At 45.8% G+C, this 19,003-nt stretch overlaps 1 pseudogene; it reads left to right on the forward strand.

Annotated features, from left to right (window-relative positions):
- The first annotated feature begins 8,478 nt into the window (after nucleotides 1-8,478).
- On the forward strand, nucleotides 8,479-18,316 carry LOC110595431 (annotated as a pseudogene).
- Nucleotides 18,317-19,003: the final 687 nt, after the last annotated feature.

Below are 19,003 nucleotides of genomic sequence, written 5' to 3' on the forward strand. Positions count from 1 at the left end.
CCGAGGCCGAGGCGAGACGACTGCCCGGGCAACTCAGCATAGCCGCGTCGCCACACGAAATCAGAAATTAGCCGGGCAAGGTGGCACGCACCTGTAGTTCCGGCTCCTTGGAAGGCTGAGGCGGAAGGGTCGCCGGAGCCCAGCGGGTCGTCACTGGGGTGGCCGTGAGCGTGCCGCCCACTGCACTCCAGCCTGGGCCACGGAGTGAGACTCCGACTCCAAAAAAGAAAAAAGCAAACTGTGAGCCCAGTGCAGAGGCGCACACCTGTGATCCCAGCGACGCCAGAGGCTGAGGTGGGAGGATCCCCTGAGCCCAGGAGTTCGAGACAAGCCTGGACAACATAGTGACGCCCTGTCTCATAAAATTAAAATTTAAAAATATCAAACTCCGAGCAGGTGAGAAAAGCTTTGATGACTTACTTCCCTTCTGAGATCTGGCAGGAAAAACGTGGGTGAACAAGCCAAGGGGGAGAGGTGTGAACAGCACTGAGTGTGGTGCAGGCGTTCAGAGCATTCTCCTGTGACGTGGCCTGGGGCCTTGGAGAGGCATGGCACAATCAGTAGGGGTACCGAGTGGTGCTCTAGGTGACTTAGAGCTTAATCCTCTGTTATCTGCTCTCACATGCGGGGGAAGCATCTGAATTTAAGAAATTTTAGTAGTCCACATGGAGTACTGTGTTTTCATATCAAGTTGAAACGTATTGGTTTTTTTCTGTTAGTTAAATTTCCATTTTGCAGCCACCTGTCTTTAAAGTGCTGTTTTGTTCAGATGTGACGGAACGATGCTTACATGGGATTCTGGCTCCTACATTTGTGAATAGACTTTTAAGCCACACCATCAACGCCCAACAGCATAACATTAGAGTTTTAGTAATGACAAGCCTGGACAAGGTAGGAGTCTTGTGTTCATTTTAAGGGTACGTTTCTAGTTCTTTCTCCTTGTTCAAAACCAAACAACACTTGAAGAGGATATATGATTGACTTTGAGTCAGGTTTCAAATTCTGTTAGTTCCATTGTAATAGTGTCTTTTATTGTGGAAGTCAGGGTTTCTTAGCCAAATCGTGTCATATGTTACAGAAAAGTCAAGTAAATTAAGGACTAAAAAGTGTTCGCAGTCATTGGCAATTTAGATCATTTATGTAGCTGTGATGTTGTTTTCTGGTGTAAATGAAAAATCTTAACTGCTCTCCGAATGAGTAATAAAAAACAATTATGTTTGTTTCATCTCACTTTGAACATGACTACCAAAAAGGTGTTAGGATTCAGAGGTTGCTGTTTTAATAGACTACAGATAGTATACTTAAAAACCCTTATTGAACAGAAAAGCATTGTAGATACAGAGCCTGAGCTCGTTTTAGTCATCATAGTGACACAGACTAAATGCTGCCTAATAGGTGGTAGAAAGAGCTGACTAAACCCTAAAACAAAAGCAATGAAATTTTTTTAACACAAATTTACATGCTATTTAGTAAGACTGAAGCGAATTGTCAGAAGAATCCAGCCAGCTGTTAATTTCTCTGGTAGTGAATGAAACTCATATGAAAAAGTAAGTTCCAGATAAATCCATTCATTTTACTCATGTAACAAATATGAGTGCCTTCTCTACACCAGGCATGGGGGTATACAGTAGACTTTCCAAATCTCCACATTGTGGAATTTGCATATGTTTCTCTGTAATGATAATTGCAAACGCGTTGTGAGGACCATCCGTGGCCACCTGATACATTTCACACCTGAGTTTCACTCGGACACCAACTCTAGACCCCTTGCCCCAGAACCACTGCCGATGATATTGTGGTTGTTGATTTTTGTTATAACATACCCGCATTTGTTTAAAAAACAAAAAAAGTTCAGTTCACCAAGCTGCCTTCTGGACTTGACCTTCGGAGCCTGTGATGTGGGCTCAGGCGCCTAGCAGCCTATGGAAAAAGCCTGAGGGGCTACACAGAAGATCACGCTTTGTGATGTCTGTTCTAACCAGCGCAAAAACTTAAAGCAGCAGGAAGTGCGCCCTGAGTGGGGTATGGAGTGGGCGTTCAGGAACGCGCTCTCTGGAGCACAAGTGTTGGATTGTTTTAATGGTACAAGCCGTGGAGCACCTGGACCCGAGGACAGGCGAGGAAGAAGCAAGCATCTGCCCTACCTCCTTCATCCAAATTACACCTCGGGGTAACTAAATGGTGATGAGGGAGATTTTCTCATTATAGAGCAATTCCAGTTTGCCGGTGCAGAAGGTATGATACAAACAGGATGTCAGCATTAGCAACAGCTAATGAGATACAGCCAGGCCTCTTCGGTGGCTTTGTTAAAGCCTTTAAGTAAAATGCTGAGAGAGGAGTAGTTTATTCAGGGTTCAGGCTAGCAACACCAGGACCCACTGACCAATCTAACATTCCGAAAACAGATAGCCAGACCATCTGCTCTCCTGGGTTGATGCCAGAAGGGCAGAAAACTATCTGAAACTCATCAGGCTTCTGGAGCTGACTTCCAGTTTATAAGACTTAAGACATAGAGGAACATGTTAAGTCACCACGGGGTACAAGGTAGCAAAATTCTCACAGTGAAAATCTACAGGACATGTGATCTGATTTAAGAAAAATAATTGCAGGGAAAACTATCGATTAAAGTGAAAAAGAAATTTTTAAGTCAGGGTCTCACTCTGCTGCCCAGGCTAGCGTGCGGTGGTGTGATCACAACTCACTGCAGCCTCCATCTGGGCTCAGGAGATCCTGCCTCAGCCTCTCCAGCAACTGAGACTACAGGAGCACACCACCTTACCTGGTCAGAAGTTAAAGATGAGGAGGAATCCTCCCCCCAAAAAATGAAATCACTTTTTGGAGGGTGGGCCCCTAATAGTACAGGCTTCCCCCACTAGGTGAGTGTTCTAGGAACCCATAGGCAGCAGTACACCAGCTAGCGTTGTTAGAGGCGGCATCAGCTTCAGTTCAATTTTTTGGAGATTCTTTCAACATATTTGCCCATGTCATGGTAGGTGATTTATAAGTGCACTACCCACACCACACTGAGTGTTTAGCAGTTTTTGACTGAAAACAGCAGGACCTCTTTGCCTCACCCTCCCTATTCACCTGATCTCACCCAGAGTGACCTTTTTTTGGTTTCCCCAGATGAAAAAAGCCATCAAAGGGAAACGTCTTGCTGACGTGGAAGAGGTAAAGCAAATAACAGCAGAAGCACTAAAAGGCATCAAAATTGGCTAGGACCAGTGGCTCAAGCCTGTAATTTCAGCACTTTGGGAGGCCAAGGCAAGAGGATTGCCTGAGCCAGGGGTTCGAGACCAACCCAGGCAACTTGACGAGACCTCGTCTTTACAATAAATCAAAAATCAGCCAGGTGTGGTAGCACGCACCTGTAGTTACAGCTACTTGGAAGGCCGAGGCGGAATGGTCGCCGGAGCCCAGCAGGTCAACACTGGGATGGCTGTGAGTGTGCCATTGCACTCCAGCCTGGGCGTCTGAGTGAGACTCCAACTCAAAAAAAAAAAAACATCAAAATTGATTGATGAGTTCAAAACTGTTTTGAACAGTGGAAAAACTGTTTCGTTAGGTATATTGCATCAAATGGAGAGTATAAAGGTGACTGAAGTTTAAACGTAAGAATAAATACACAATTTTTAATAAATTCTGGTTTTTGTGGGTCCCTTCTCATATTTATCAGGTAATTGCAATGTTAGACCTCGTTCGAATTCTAATTTGATCAAAGCCAACTAAAAAACATTTATGAGGCTATTGGAGAAATTAAAATACTGACTGAATATCTGAAGTTAAAGAATTGTTCATTTTGTTTTCAGAGACAGTGTCTTGCTGGCCTCAAATCCTGTCTTAGCCTCCCACAGTGCTGGGATTACAGGCATGAACCACTGTGCCAGTCATAACTTCATTTTTGATAATGGTATTATGGTTGCATTTTTTAAAATTCTTATCTTTGAAGATGTGCATACTAAAGAGTTTTGCAGTGAATGATATGATGCACAGACCTTGCTTCCTGCTTCAAGATCCTCCCCTGGGATGGGAAGATGTGCCTGGGAGGCGAAGCTGAGCCAATGTGGGAACTGCTGAAGGGGGTGTGTGGGGAGGGTGCGTTTGGGTCCTCTAGTGTGAATTGGGAAAGTTCCGTAATAAAATCTAAAAAACAAGCAGAACAGGAGAAAGAAAAGTCTGGTTAAGAGAAAAACCAAGGGAAGCGAGGTGACATGCAGATCAGTGAGGGTGGGCGAGCGTCTCGGGGTGTCCTCCCAGCCCACTCCGAAACACTACCTTGCTGCCTGCCAGCCGCAGGACCAGAGCGTTTCCTTCATAATTGAAATCAACTGTGTTGACTAATACAGTGGAAGTTCACATGTGATCACAACAAAAAACCATTGTTTAAATGTCTCATAATTTAAAAGAATGATTAGAATTAATGGGGGGGTGTCTAGTACTTGCTTTAACGTTACTTAGTTACTTAGTTTAACGTTAAACTTAGTAACATTGCGTTGTTTATTTTATTTTTTCTTTTGAGATAAAGCCTAACTGTCACCCAGACTGGAGCGCAGTGGCACAAGCACAGCTCACCATAGCCTCAACTCCTGGGCTGTGAAAGGGTCCACCTTGCTCAGACTCTCAGTGGCTGGGGCTACAGGTGCACACCACCACACCTGACTATCTTTTACAGTTTTTTTGTAGAGACAAAGTGTTGCCATGTTGTCCAGGCTGGCCTCAAACTCCTGGTCTCAAGCGATCCTCCTACCTTGGCCTCCCCAAGTGCTGGCATTACAGGTGTAAACCACCATGCCCAGCCCCTTTTCATTTAAAACATGGGTATTTTGCTGGTTCTATAGTTTTTTCTAGAGGTATCCTTTTCTTGCTTAAAATTCTTAAACAAGCACTCTAAGCTAAATCAATTTTACTGAAAAAACTTAAATTTTTTTTGGCTTTAACTGCCTTCAGTAAGCTTAGTTCCATTTCCCTTTTTCCCCTTATTTTTTCATTCCTATCTAACCAAAACTTTGTGCCCTTTGACCAGCGTCTCCCTACTACCTTGCCCCCCCCCCCACCCAGGGTCCTAGTAATAACCATTCTCTCCCCTCTGCTTTGACTTTTTTAGATTCTGTATATAAGTGAGATCATGTGGTATTTGTCTTCTGTGTCTGGCTTGTTTCACTTAGCACAATGTCCTCCAGGGTAATCCATGTTGCTGCGGATGACAGAATGTTTGTCCTTTTAAATGATCCACTGTAATAATTGTTCTAGCAATTGATTAAATATTTGTGTTTCTACTTAATGATTCCTTAATTTTTTCTTAAGCTTCACTGTCTCTGTTTATTGATACAGAATATGTTCCCATTAATATAAGTTAACTCTTAGCAATTAGTTTATTGCGCTTCTACGTGTAACACTATCATTAATCTCGTAATCTAAGTATTTCACTGAGTGCTGTTCTTGCTTTGAATATACAAAGGGTTCCCAAGAAATGTGTACGCATTTTAAGAAAAGAAAACCTCTATTAATTTGTAATAATTTATACAATAACAAAAGATGAATACAAGGAGGTATTCATCTGCAATTACGAGAGGTGCTCAAAGTGGCTACCATCACGGTCCAGACACTTCTGATGATGGCGAACTAAAAGTAATACATAGATAACGTTGCTTAAAATATGTATACATTTTTTTGGCACCTGGTATTAGCGCAGTGCAAAGGTTAAAAAAAATGCAACAGTTTGCAGTGGGCCAGAAAAAACAATGATTTTGCATTTTACTAAGCAGATAAGTTATGTTATAAAGCCTACCAAATGCCAGGCATAAATATTCATGTATATAAATTAAATAATATTGAAGGAGGAAAAAAACTGAGACATTATTAAAGATTTAAGGGAATTATTTTACATTTAGGAATATTGTCACTATTAAGTAGTTTTTACTTCAAAGTATGCATCCTAGTGATTACTTAACCTAGTACTTCCTGCTCTGTGTATACTTAGTAAACCACTATCTGGACTCAGTCTTTGAACTTATCTGTCACATCCATGGGCATGTTCTATGGCTGTTAACCCTGGGACTTCAGTTGTCTTAGAGAAATACTAACGATGATTGCTGTTTCTACAGAGGTTGCAGCTTCATACCTTTAGTATCCTCTACTGGCTGTCCATGTGCCCCATGGAGTTGAAGATGCTGAACATAGCTAAATATTCCTTAAACGCTGCCTGATTCTAACTTTAACAGAATTATCGCCTTCCTTGCTGAGGGTCTTGTTAAAGGGAGTCAGGACTCTTCCACAGTCAAGTCAGACCAAGGATGGGGTTTGAAGAAGTCGAAAGGGCCTCAACCACTCCCAGGAAGTCAAAGAAAACAAAACCCCTTTATCCTGAAAGTGGGTACACACGTTCCAAAATGACCTCTAGGCATTTTGGCCCAAGGTCCATCTTTTTTTTCCCCCCCTTTATCATGTCTCTTTTTTCTATTGAGCGATTTTTTTTTTTGAGTTGGAGTCTCACTCTGTCACCCAGACTGGAGGACAGTGGCCACTCCTGGCCAACGCAGCCTCGACCTGCTGGGCTCCAGCGATCCTTCCGCCTCAGCCTTCCAAGTAGCTGGAACTACAGGCGTGCGCTACCACGCCCGGCTAACTTTTTGATTTATTGTAGAGATAAGGTCTTGCCAAGTTGCCCAGGCGGGTCTCGAGCCCGCGGACTCAGGCAATCCACTCACCTCAGCCTCCAAAGCGCAAGATTACAGGCTGAGCCACTGAGCCTGACTTATTGAGCGATTTTTATTTCTTTCTGTGTGACTGGTAAAAACAACATTCTCCTTCAAAAGTCATGGTCAATTGGATGTTCAAAGGTGGTTGCGATGGAATGTCGAGTCTTATGTATCGTTCGTGTAAGAAAAGGTGAACGAGAAGAATTTGGTGGTGGCCTCATGCCTGAAGTGCGTGCACCCTGGAGCTGCCGGAAGAGGGGGTGGTGACAGAGTGTAGGCGGCTGAGCTTGGCTAAGTGGGAAGTCACGTTGGGGAGCAGACAGAGCTTTGAGAGGCTGAGAGGATAGTTTGATGAAACTGGGGCCATAAAACTGCTAGAGAGAAAGCGGGCTGATTTCTCCCATAATCTGGAGGCTCTGGAAACAAAAGTCAAAAGGGCGAGAGCAGGGAGAGACCAGTCTGGACTCCAGAGCTGCACTGCTGGGTGAGCTCTGGGGAAAGGGCAGGCTCTCAGGGAAGATGAAAAGGGCCTGGGGTCAGCCACTCGGATCACTTATGTAGCCATTATTCGTGTGCTGATTAGATCCCAAGATGACTGAGAAATAGCCCTTGCCCTCAAGGAGCTTTGCTGTTTGGGGAAATAGACATGTAAATAAGTGACTGCACATGATAAATAAAGCAAGTGCTGTGTAGACTCACACGCAGAGTGGGAACGCAGAGCGCTGAGCAACTGGGTTCAGCTTGGGTCTCTGTGCAGGAGACATGAGGCATACGAGGGGGCACCCCCAAAACTGGAATTTACTTATAAGAAATAATGTATGTATTCTCACACTTTTGAACTTCAGTCACTTGCAAAGCGCTCTCCGTTGGATGCACTGCACCTATCAAGATGCTTTTTCCACTGCTCAGAACAGTTTTTGAACTCGTCCATCTTGATGACTTCCAGTGCTTTTGCCTTTTTTTGTTTTACCTCTTCCATACTGGCAAAATGTTTTTCTTTGAGGACTTTTTCCATCCAGGGAAACAACAACAACAAATCATCTGGGTCAAGACTGGGTGAATAGGGAGGGTGGGGCATGGGAGTTGTGCCACGTTTGGTCAAAAACTGTTGACCGCTCAGTGCAGTGTGGGCAGGTGCACTCATCACGCACCCATCGTGAAATGGGCAATCGCCTTGAAAGAATCTCCAAAAGAAATTCACTGAAACTGAACGCAGCCTCTCACAGTAACACCAGCTGGTACATGGATGCCAGTGGGTTCCTGGAACACCCACCTCGCAGGGGAAGCCTAGACCACAAGGGGTCCACCCTCCAAAAAATAATTCTGGGCTTTTTGGAGTCCCCTTGTAAGCGTGTTTTCAATAGGACAAGAGCAAAGGAATGGTCATCTCTGGGTATAAGCACAGTAAGAGCTAAGTCATGGGTCCATGAAAGGGGGGCAGGGGCTCTCAAGGAAGAGCAAGTGGTCTCATCTAGATGTCATCTTGGAATCTGGGGTCGGGGGGGCCTATGGCAGTGTGGACAAGGAAGCTGGGATTATGGTTATGGGCTAGATCATGAGCAACCCACAGGAGTGAGGAGTTTTCATTGATTCTTTAGGAATAAGAAAGTTTGTGGCTTGTGAGGAGGCAAATTACACAGAGGTCTGAAAACTACACACACACAACTCAGAGGCGGTGGTTGAGGGATGAGGGTTTCAGGTGAGGCTGTTGGTAGGTGGGGAGGGGAGAGATGGAATGAGCTGTAGAAAAGAGCAATAGAAAAGGCCTGATGGGCAGGACATGGCCCTGGGCTATCAGAGCACCTGCTCCATTTCACAGAGAAAATCTGAGTGTGAAAAGCATCGTAGAGGTATGTTTGCTGTTCTGTCTACAGAAACCATCTGAAGACACATTTGGAAGTGCTTTAATAGCCGGCCGCTATTAAAGTGGCTCATGCCTGTTATCCCAGCACTTTGGGAGGCGGAGGCGAGAGGATTGCCTGAGCCCAGGGATTCAAGAGCAGCCCAGGCAACATGGCGAGACCTCGTCTCTACAATAAATCAAAAAATTAGCTGGGCATGGTGGTGCAAGCCTGTTGTTCCAGCAACTTGGAAGGCTGAGGCAGAAGGATCTGAGCCCAGCAGGTCGAGGCTGCAGTGAGCATGCCACTACACTCCAGCCTGGGTGTCAGAGTGAGACTCAGACTCAAAAAAAAAAAAAGAAAAGAAAGTGCTTTAAAAGCAGGGTCAGCAGACGTTTTCTGTACAGGGCTGAGAGTGAATATATCAGGCCTTGTGGCCCACAGGTGGGCCCTGCTGTGGACACTGCTGCTTCTCCTTCTTCACCTTCTTTTCTTCCTCCTCTTCCTCTTCCTCCTTTCTCTTCTTGTCTTTCCTTTTTAGAAGTATAAAATTATTCTTAGCTGAAATTATTCACAAAAACAGGCCCCAGTCTGGGCACAGGGGCTCACACCTGTGAATGGGAGGTCGAGGCAAGAGGATTGCTTGAGCCAGGGGTTCAAGACCACATCTTTACAAAAATATACATATAAAAATGTTAACCGGGTGTGGTGGTGTGTGCCTGTAGTCCCGGCCGAGGCAGAAGAATCCCCTGAGCCCAGGAGGTTGAGGCTGCGGTGAGCCATGATTGCGCCACTGCTCTCTGCCTGGTCGACAGAGTAAGACCCTGACTCAAGAAACAAAAACAAAAAATAGGCCACGGACCAGATTTGGCCTCTAGGCTGTGGTTGGTTGACCCCTACTTTAGAACTTAACTTTCCTGACTAAACATTTGGTCCCTTCTCTGTCTCTCTCTCTGTCTCTGTATCTCTCTCTATCTCTGTCTCTCTCCTCTGTCTCTCTCTGTCTCTTTCTATCTCTGTCTCTCTCCCTGTCTCTCCTCTGTCTCTCTGTCACTGTCTCTTTCTGTCTTTCTATCCATCTGTCTCTCTCTGTTTCTCTGTCTCTTTTTGTCTCTGTTTCTCTGTATCTCTACATCTTTCTCTGTCTTTTTCTCTCCTCTGTCTCTCTCTCTCTCTCTATCTCCCTGTCTGTCTCTCCTCCCTCCCTCTTCTCTTCTCTCTCTCTGTGTTTCTCTCTCTCTGTTTCTCTTGCTCAATGAGTGAAGAAAGAAATAGATCTTTCTTGGGGAACAAAAAGTCAGAATAGTTTAGTACATGTGATTGTGACCCCGACCTGCTCTGCTGTCACTCAGGTCTGGGGCCCTACCTTCCAGCCACGTGGTGCCACGGGACAGAGCATGGTTTCGCAGCAACCATTCCTAAGCGTTTCTATCTTTCCTTTTTCCTTTTTCCACCACAGGTCTGCAAAAGTTTTGGCACTTTTTTCAGTAAAACATACAGAGTCGGTGTTCCCTTCCCTTGAACCTCAGTGGCCTTTGTTACTGCCTCAACAGAGTGTGGCAGAAATGACATTATGCAACTTCTTGGCTGGGGTCATAAAAGGAAATCCAGCCTCCCTCCTTCCCCATGCCTTTGTAACTCTGGGCTGCCATAAGAAGAGCTGTCCTGAAGCTACTAGACTGAAGAGACCGCAAGGAATTCACATCACATCAAGTCAGGATGGCGGAGGAAATCCAACTGTCCCCACCCCCGGCTATTTAAGCCTTCCCAGACCAGGTGCCATTTCCAAGAATGAGCAAACCTTCAGAGGGTCCCAGCACCAGCCTCCATCTAGCTGCAAGAGCACAGGACACCTTGAACAAGAACCAGCTGGTCGGCCAGGCTCGGTGACTCAACCTGTCATTCCGACACTTTGGGAGGCCGAGGCGAGTGGATTGCCTGAGCCCGCGGGTTCAAGACCCACCCCACCCCACCCCCCGCCTCCCCAGGCAACATGGCAAGATCTCGTCTCTACAATAAATAAAAAATGAGCCGGGCATGGTAGTGCATGCCTGTAATTCTGGCTACTTGGAAGGCTAAAGGCAGAAGGATCGCTGGAGCCCAGCAGAGCGAGGCTGTGATGGCCGGGAGCAAGCCACTGCACTCCAGATGACACAGTGAGACTCCAACTCAAAAAATATAAAAAGAACCATCTGGTCAAGCCCCAGAACCATGAGAGACACCAATAAAACAATTGCTGTTATTTTACTTATGTATTTTTGAGTTGGAGTGAGTCTTACTCTGTCACCCAGACTGGAGGGCAGTGGCACTCTCATGGCCACCGCAGCCTCGACCCGCTGGACTCAGGTGATCCTTCCACTTCAGCCTTCCAAGTCGCTGGAACTACAGGTTCACACCACCATGCCCAGCTAATTTTTTGATTTATTGTAGAGAAGAGGTCTCACCACGTTGCCCTGAACCCCTGGACTCAGGCAATCCTCTCACCGCGGCCTCCCATACTGCAGGGATGACAGGCTTGAGCCCCCACGCCTGGCCTACAACTGTTGTTATCTGAAGCCAATGTTTTGGGGTGATTTGTCACATAGCAACAGAGAACCCGAATTGATTTGGGAACCTGGAAGTGGAGTATTACTATAACAAAACCTAAAACACGTGGCGGTGTGTTTGGAGCTGGGCTGCGGGCTGAGGGTGGAAGGGCCTTGGAGAGAGTAGGAAAAGAAGCCTGGTGGCCTTCACGGCTGCTGGGTATGCGCTCGAAGGCAAGTGGAGAAGAGGCTGGAGGGAAAGACACTATTAGCAAAACTGTTACCCGTGATCATGTGGAAGGCAGGAAACGTTCTGAATGAACTGACGGTTTTCAGACTGAAGTTCAAAAATGTCAGCGCGTCTCCTTTTTAGTTGTGCATCATAAAATACAAAATAGAAAGTGAGGAGGAGAAATTATTTTGCATTCAAGCAAAACTTAGAGGAAATGTAAAAGAGTTAGGACTTTCTGGGTTAGAAAATAACATTTTTTTCTGACTTTAGTCTCTTCCAGCAGAATGTTCCCAAAATAAGAAAGGTCTTCAGGACAAAAATCATATCCACAGCCCTGTCACAAAAACTTCTCAGGGAAAAATGAATGAAGTTAAGATTTTTTTTTTGGAGAGGATCTCACTCTATTGCCCAGGCTGGAGTGCAGTGTGTGGCTCACTGCAGCCTCTAACTCCTGGGCTCAAGTGATGCTCCTGATTCAACCTCCTGAGCAGCCAGGACTACAGGCAAGCATCACCACACTTGGCTAGTTTTTGTTTGTTTATTTTTGTAGAGATGGGGTCTTGCTATGTTGCCCAGGCTGGTCTTGAACTCCTGGCCTCAAGCAATCCTTCCACCTCAGCCTCCCAAAGTTCTGGGATTACAGGCATGAGCCACCCCGCCCAGCTGATGCTAAGAACTTGACCATAAAATTCTTTATTAAAACCTCACAAAGATTTAAAGTGGCGCCTTCTAGATTCTTGCAAAGGGACAAAAGTCTAAGGCTTAAGGATTCTCTCTGTTAAACAATAGAGTGGCTGAGCTCAGTGGCTCAGCCTATAATTCTAGCACTTTGGGAGGCTGAGGCGGGTGAATTGCCTGAGCCCATAGGTTTGAGACCAGCCTGGGCAACTTGGCAAGACCTCATCTCTACATTAAAAAAAAAAACTTAGCGGGGTGTGGTAGCACGTGCCTGCAGTTCCAGCTACTTGGAAGGCTGAGTTAGAACCCAGCAGGTTAACGCTGGGGTGGCCATGAGAGTGACACTGCACTCCAGCCTGGGCGATGGAGTAAGACTCCAACTCAAAAAACAAAACAAAACAATAGAGTCTAAGAATCACAAGGGAACCCAGGGTGGATATTTGTGGATATGGCTTTTATCTGATAGAAGTAAATCCCAGGGAACCCAGGGTGAATATTTGTGGAAATGGCTTTTATCTAATAGAAGTAAATCCCAATAAGATTCATAGGAAATTCACAAAGTTCTAAAGAAAATTGTACTAGTCAAACTTGTCTGACTTGGACTGTGAGGAACAGAAATAGTTTTCTAAATGAAAAGGGGCCTTTGGGCCCCAAAACCTCTACAGTCCAGAAGCAGCCTCATCAAGCTACTCAGCTTGAGATATGGGCTCTGTTTTATGGAATAGGAACCCGGAGGGTGGAATTAAGCACCCAGGGGGCGGAGCTAAGAGCTCAGGAGGATTATTCTGGGCCATAGAGTGGAAGCCTCATCAAGGGACTGGCCACATGATCTTGTGGCTCTTCTGTGGACCACAGGTTGCCGCACACCTCCTGCTTGCTCCCTTTGCGAATGGAGTTCCCTGTAGGGTCCACCCTATGCCTGTTCCACTGTGTATTCATATATTGGCAGTGTGAGGGACAAATCATTCGTCTGTCTAGTTCACAGTGGTCCACACACAAGGATCCGCATCTTTTCACTGATGAAATCCTGGACCTTGAGTCTGATGTCTTTATTTATCTATTTTTTATTTGTTTGTTTGTTTATGTATTTTGAGTCAGGGTCTCACTCTGTCACCCAGACTGCAGTGCCATGGCACGATCGTGGTTGACCACAGCCTTCAACTCCTGGGCTCAGGTGATCCTCCCATCTCAGCTTCCCCAGTAGCTAGGACTACAGTTGCGCACCATCACACCTGGCTAATTTTTTTATTTTTTATTTTGTAGAGATGAAGTCTCGCTGTGTTGCCCAGGCTGGTCTTGGACACCTAGGCTCAAGCTCAAGCAATCTGTCCATCTCAGCCTCCCAAAATACTGGGACTGCAAGGTGTGAGCCACTGCATCCCGCAGCCTACCTTATTTAAAAAACAAAAACAAACAGAAAAAACTCACAGAGTGACTAAATAGCTTCTATCAATAATGCCAAAGTATTGACACACAACTTTTACTTGGATGATTGCAATAGCAACCTTCCATGTTTACGCCATGGAATAAGCAGAAAATGTCAAGTACTTTTGTAACTCTTCTGAGGCTATTTTGGGTAATGTCCCTCAAGTTGTTACTCATGGCATTCTCGCTGTGTGGAAGACAAATCTACCCTGCCCCTCTCCGCCTCATGCGCCATCTGTGACACTTTGGGGTCTAGGTAGGTGTGAGCTGGCTACTCTTCCCCATCATTTTTGTACAGGATTCCCCATCATTTTTGTACACGCTTCTCATCTCCTTTTTTTTTCCTTTTGAATTGCAGTCTCACTCTACTGCCCAGGCCAGAGTGCAGTGGCACGCTCATGGCTATCACAGCCTCGACCTGTTGGGCTCAGGCGATCCTTCCACCTTAGCCTTGCAAATAGCTGGAACTACAGGTGTACACTACCATGCCCACCTAGTTTTTTGATTTATTGTGGAGACAGGTTCTCACCAAGTTGCCCAGACTGGTCTTGAATACCTGGGCTCAGGCAATCCTCTCATCTCAGCCTCCCCAAATGCTGGGAAACACGGCACCTGGCGGCTTCTCATCTACTTAAAATGAATGTCAACAGTGATGTTGAAGGGGAAGGTATAAAAGAAAGGGGGATTTGAAGGATGGGGGACCAGAAAAGAGAAGAATGATTTCACCTGAATTGTTTTGCCCTGGAATATAAATGTGCTCATGCAATTCTGTGAATCAATGGACATATGTAAGTAAACATGCATTTCTTTATCCATTATAAGTGAGTATCATCATGTCACCCCCAATGTTCAGGCTACCGTGGAGGGTAAGATATGTAAGAGAAACCCCTTATTCTGAAGGACTGGTTCCTACAACAGTTTGGCACTGTGCTCTGTGCATGGCCTGGGAAAAATGCTCTGATTGGCCAAACCTCAGGGCAGGTTTTTGCGTGGCATTTGACCACATCTCTTGCTGTAGTGGTATACATTCTCAGCTTTAAAATTAATGCTACGCTCCAGGAAAACTGAATTTCATCAATAGACCATCTCCCCATAAGCTAAAAGCTTGCAAAACCTTCATAAAAAAGAAACCATCTCACTTGAAGAATGAATGTATTACAAAGTTAATTTAATTCACCAAAGGAAATTTTCCTGATATTTAGGTTGTGGTGGGTTTGGCTTTGTTTTTAATTAAGATTTTTAGTTGTTTCACTTGATCAAGCATTGAGTTGGAGTTCAAAGAGATGTTTCCTCAGAGGATGCTGTCTTAAGAGGCCAAGTAAACAATAGAAAAATCATCATTTCCAAGTTTTGAGGAACAACGTTCTCTAGTCGTTCTGTGGCAAACAGTATATGTGGCTTTTACAGTGTTCGAAAAATTGCAGAAAAATTAAGCTACTCCCTCTTACACACAAAAAAAGTGCTCTGGTTTTGACCTTTTGTTTCCCTTCTCAGCTCAATCTCTTCATTTCCTCCTAACTGACATACAGCCATCTTTGAGGGTCAGTGATGAGGCGTCAGAAACGAGGGGTAGACTCGCAGTTATACCCTGCAGCTCCTCGTGAGACTGGAGACAACTCACTGATCAGGAGCTGGGGTTGTTAATGCAGGCTGGGGAGTCTGTCAGCTGAGGCTGTGTGGACAAAACCGGGTGACTTCAGGACCTCAGCAATGGACGTGTCCCCACTGCCACCACCTACTCACAGGTAGAAGGTGATTCTGCCGTGAATGATTCTGGGCAAGAGGGGACAAGGGTTTGAGTCAGGAAGCCAGGTGGTGGTCACCTCTTGCTGGATGTCGAAGCACTGTGTGACCTTGGGTAAATTTATTAATCTCGTGTATCTTTGGTTTCCTTGTCTGTGGTGGTACCATGAGAGGTTGTTCTGGGGATCACAGGTAATATCCCAAGTGCCCAGCACAATCCTGATGCAGGAAGGTGTTCCATCAATGGCCGCTGCTTGAAGCAGTCTAAGAGGTCTCTTTCAAACACTGAATACACTCACAGAATCTCAGTTTTAATCTCTCGATCTCTCTTCACACACACACGCACACACAGTGTTTACCATTCTAACCTCCTGATGAAATTGTACATCCACCCTCCCATTTTAAGTGTGGGCTTTTGTAACCAGAAAATAGTCTTGGTTGCCAGCTTAAATGTATTGTTTTGTTGTTGTTGTTTGTTGTTGTTTTTGAGTCTGGGTTTCCCTCTGTTGCCCAGGCTGGAGTGCAGGGGCACCATCACGGCTCACTGCAGCCTCAATCTCCTGGGCTCAGGCAATCCTCTTGCCTCAGCCTTAAAAGTAGCTGAGACTACAGGCACGCACCACCACGCCTGGCTAATTTTGGCAGAAATGAAGTCTTCTTGAACTCCTGGGCTCAAGCATTCTTTCCACCTCGGACTCCCAAAGTGCTGGAATTACAGGTGTGAATTGCCATGTCCAGCCAGAAAGTATTGTTTTCTTTTTAAAAATTATTGTTTTGTTATCTACCTCCCATGCCTAATTGTGATGTCTACCTTGTCAAAACACCAGCCAATCCAGGTCATTTCTCACTGACTGGAGTCCAGTCCAGGAGTGAGATTTGAGTCACCTCCTGCTTGTCCCCAGTTGTAGCAACGATCATTTCGACGGCAGCTCTAAGACCCAGACAAATGGTTGGAGTCCCCTGGGACTGTGTATGTAACTGTCACCCCATCAGGACAGCACCACATCCTCATGGCTGCTTCCAGGGGGACATACAAGATCATCAAGAACTGCAGCCCAGGTAAGAAGAGGGTGGGGACAGGTGGCATCCTGACGGTGAGCTGACGTCCCTACGAGACGGGCTCTGTCTTTGCTGAAGTGGACAGTGTTGCTATTGTAGCCAGTGCCTTTTCAGTCACAAGCAATACATCTTGTTTCAATGACAGATGGTTGGGATTGTTACTTCTGTTTCCAGCACACCCGTACGAGGAGAAAAACCAATGACTGACTTGGTTCTCAAGAATGCAAGGGGGAAAAATGGAACCAGTGTGGTTTCAACAAGGTTATTCGATGCTTGTGGTCGACAGAACAAAGGGGACCCGGCGATGTTGGCTTCCCAGTCCCCAGAACCTGCGGATACCTAAGGCCATGGGGTGAGGGGAGTTGAGATTGCAGATGGAATTAAGGAGGCTGGTGCCTCAGCCTCCTCCACAGAGATTCTCTCTCCCAAAACATTGCCTGAACTCAGCAATGGCAGGTCAGGGCTCTTAGAGAGAGGAAGTGGAAACTGCCGTCCCCTTAAAGGGTGGGCCCAGAACTGATAGTGTGACTTCTGCCACTTTCTAATATTATTATTTTAGATTTTCCATGGCTAGAAATCCCATGTTCTATTACTGAAATTAGTCACAGGCCAGACCAGATTCCAGGGCTTTCTCCTGTCACAGAACATAAGTATGTCCCAGCTGGAGATTGGAACTATATGAGAGAGCCCAAACAGGACCACCAATGCACAGCCATCCCACAGAGCCCTGGAGTGACCATAGTCGTGTCTTCCACCAGTCCTGGGGTGATTTGTTGTACAGCACTCGATGTCCTCCACACCAGTGGTCCCCAACATTTTGGGTATCAGGGACCAGTTTTGTGGGTGAGGGGTGGTTTCAGGATGATTCAAGTGCATTACATTCATTATGCACTTTATTTCTATTATTATTACTTTGCCATATATGATGAACTACTCATATTAGAAAATTATTGTGATATGAGTCTGCAAGCAATTGGTTTATGATAGTCTCTGAACAGTCACACCTCCCTGCTCATGTTTATCTGTATTTGCAGCCATTCCCCAGTGCTAACATCACCACCTTGGCTCCACCTCAGATCATTGGGCATTAGATTCTCATGAGGAGCACACAATTTAGATCCCTCGCACACACAGTTCACAGTAGGGTTCACACTCCTCTGAGACTCTAATTCCGCCACTGATCTGACAGGAGGTGGAGCTCAGGCAGTAATGCAAGCGATGGGGAGTGGCTGCAAACACAGATGAAGCTTTGCTCACTCATCCGCCACTCATTCCTGCTGTGCTGTCTGGTTCCCAACAGGCCACAGACCAGAGCTGGTGCCTGGCCCCAGGGTGGGGACCCCTGCTCGACACCATCCTTCAGAGTCCCATGCCTCAATTTCCTGTAGAGCCTTACCGTGCTAGTCTAGTCAATGCCAACCTCTCCCTTCTCTAACCCCCATGCAACTTCCTGATGCCACACATTTCTGTCCTCCAACCATATACATGATCGCTTTCCAATTCCTGTATGCTTATCTGGACCCCTTGACCAAACTATACTACCTTTGACAATACCAAATGGTGGCAACATGGCTTTTGTAATCTCTTCAGCAAGTCCTTGTACTGAACACAATGTAATTCGTAGCTGTTGCACTGAATTGAATTCCAATTAAAAGGATCTTCTGGCTCTTTCTGCCATCTTGGAGCCCATGGAGGCCTGCAGGGAACAGGACTTCTAAGAGGCAAGTAGGTCTGGAAGGCTGTGGTCCAAAGCCATTTTTGCTGGCTATATGCGCGGTCTCTGGAACCAAAGGGAACACACAGCTCTTCTCAAAATTGAAGGTGTTTATGCCCGAGATGAAACTGAAACTATTTGGGCAAGAGATGTGCTTATGTATATAAAGCAAAGAACAACACAGTGACTCCTGGCGACAAACCAAACAAAATCAGAGTAATCTGGGAAAAGGTAACTCAGGCCCATGGAAACAGTGGCATGGTTCATGTCAAATTCTGAAGCAACCTTCCTGCTAAGGCCATTGGACATAGAATCCGTGTAATGCTGTACCCCTCAAGAATTTAAACTAATGGAAAGTCAATAAATAAAAGTGGATTTGTAAAAAAAAAAAAAAAAAAAAAGGATCTTCTGGGTTATTTTGGCTCTCTGCCAAGTGTTGTGGCTTTGACTTTTCTTCATGATATCTTTGAGTGTGTTCTTTCAAGTCATGGCTGCGAAGAGCAGGTATGGCATTGGGCACCCCCCAAAACCCTTCCCCTGAAGGCAGAGTGTGTGGTGCATGCGCCCTCAAAGTGTGTTCCAGGATCAGAGGTAGCACCTGGGAACCTGCTGGAAATGCAGATTCTTGGGCCTACTTCAAACCTACCGAAAGAGAAGACTAGGGGTGGGAGGCCCACATTCTGTATTGTAACAAGCCTTCCAGATAATCCTGATGCATATTAAAGCATGAGAATCATTCTTGTAGCGGAAAGGGTCCTGATTTTAAAGTCAAGGCCCTGGAGTTTTTATCCTGACATGCATTAGCTGTGTACCTATGAGAAAGTTACTTCATCTCCCCAGCCTCTCTCTCCCCTCATCCTTCATGCAATCGTTCCAGCCTCACCAACCTTCTAGGCATGGGAGAGTCAAATGGATTATATTTATGATCCACTCTTGAAAACTGTAAAGGGCTGAGTGTGATGGCTCAGCCTGTCATCCCAGCTCTTTGGGAGGTCGAGGCGAGTGGATTGCCTGAGCCCATGGGTTTGAGAGCAGCCTGGGCAACTTGGCGAGACCTCGTCTCTACAATTAAAAAAAAAAAAGCCGGG

The sequence above is a fragment of the Carlito syrichta genome, unplaced genomic scaffold (genome assembly GCF_000164805.1).
Source record: "Carlito syrichta isolate Samal-C Ts95f unplaced genomic scaffold, Tarsius_syrichta-2.0.1 Scaffold301892, whole genome shotgun sequence".
Taxonomy (NCBI): Eukaryota; Metazoa; Chordata; class Mammalia; order Primates; family Tarsiidae; genus Carlito; species Carlito syrichta.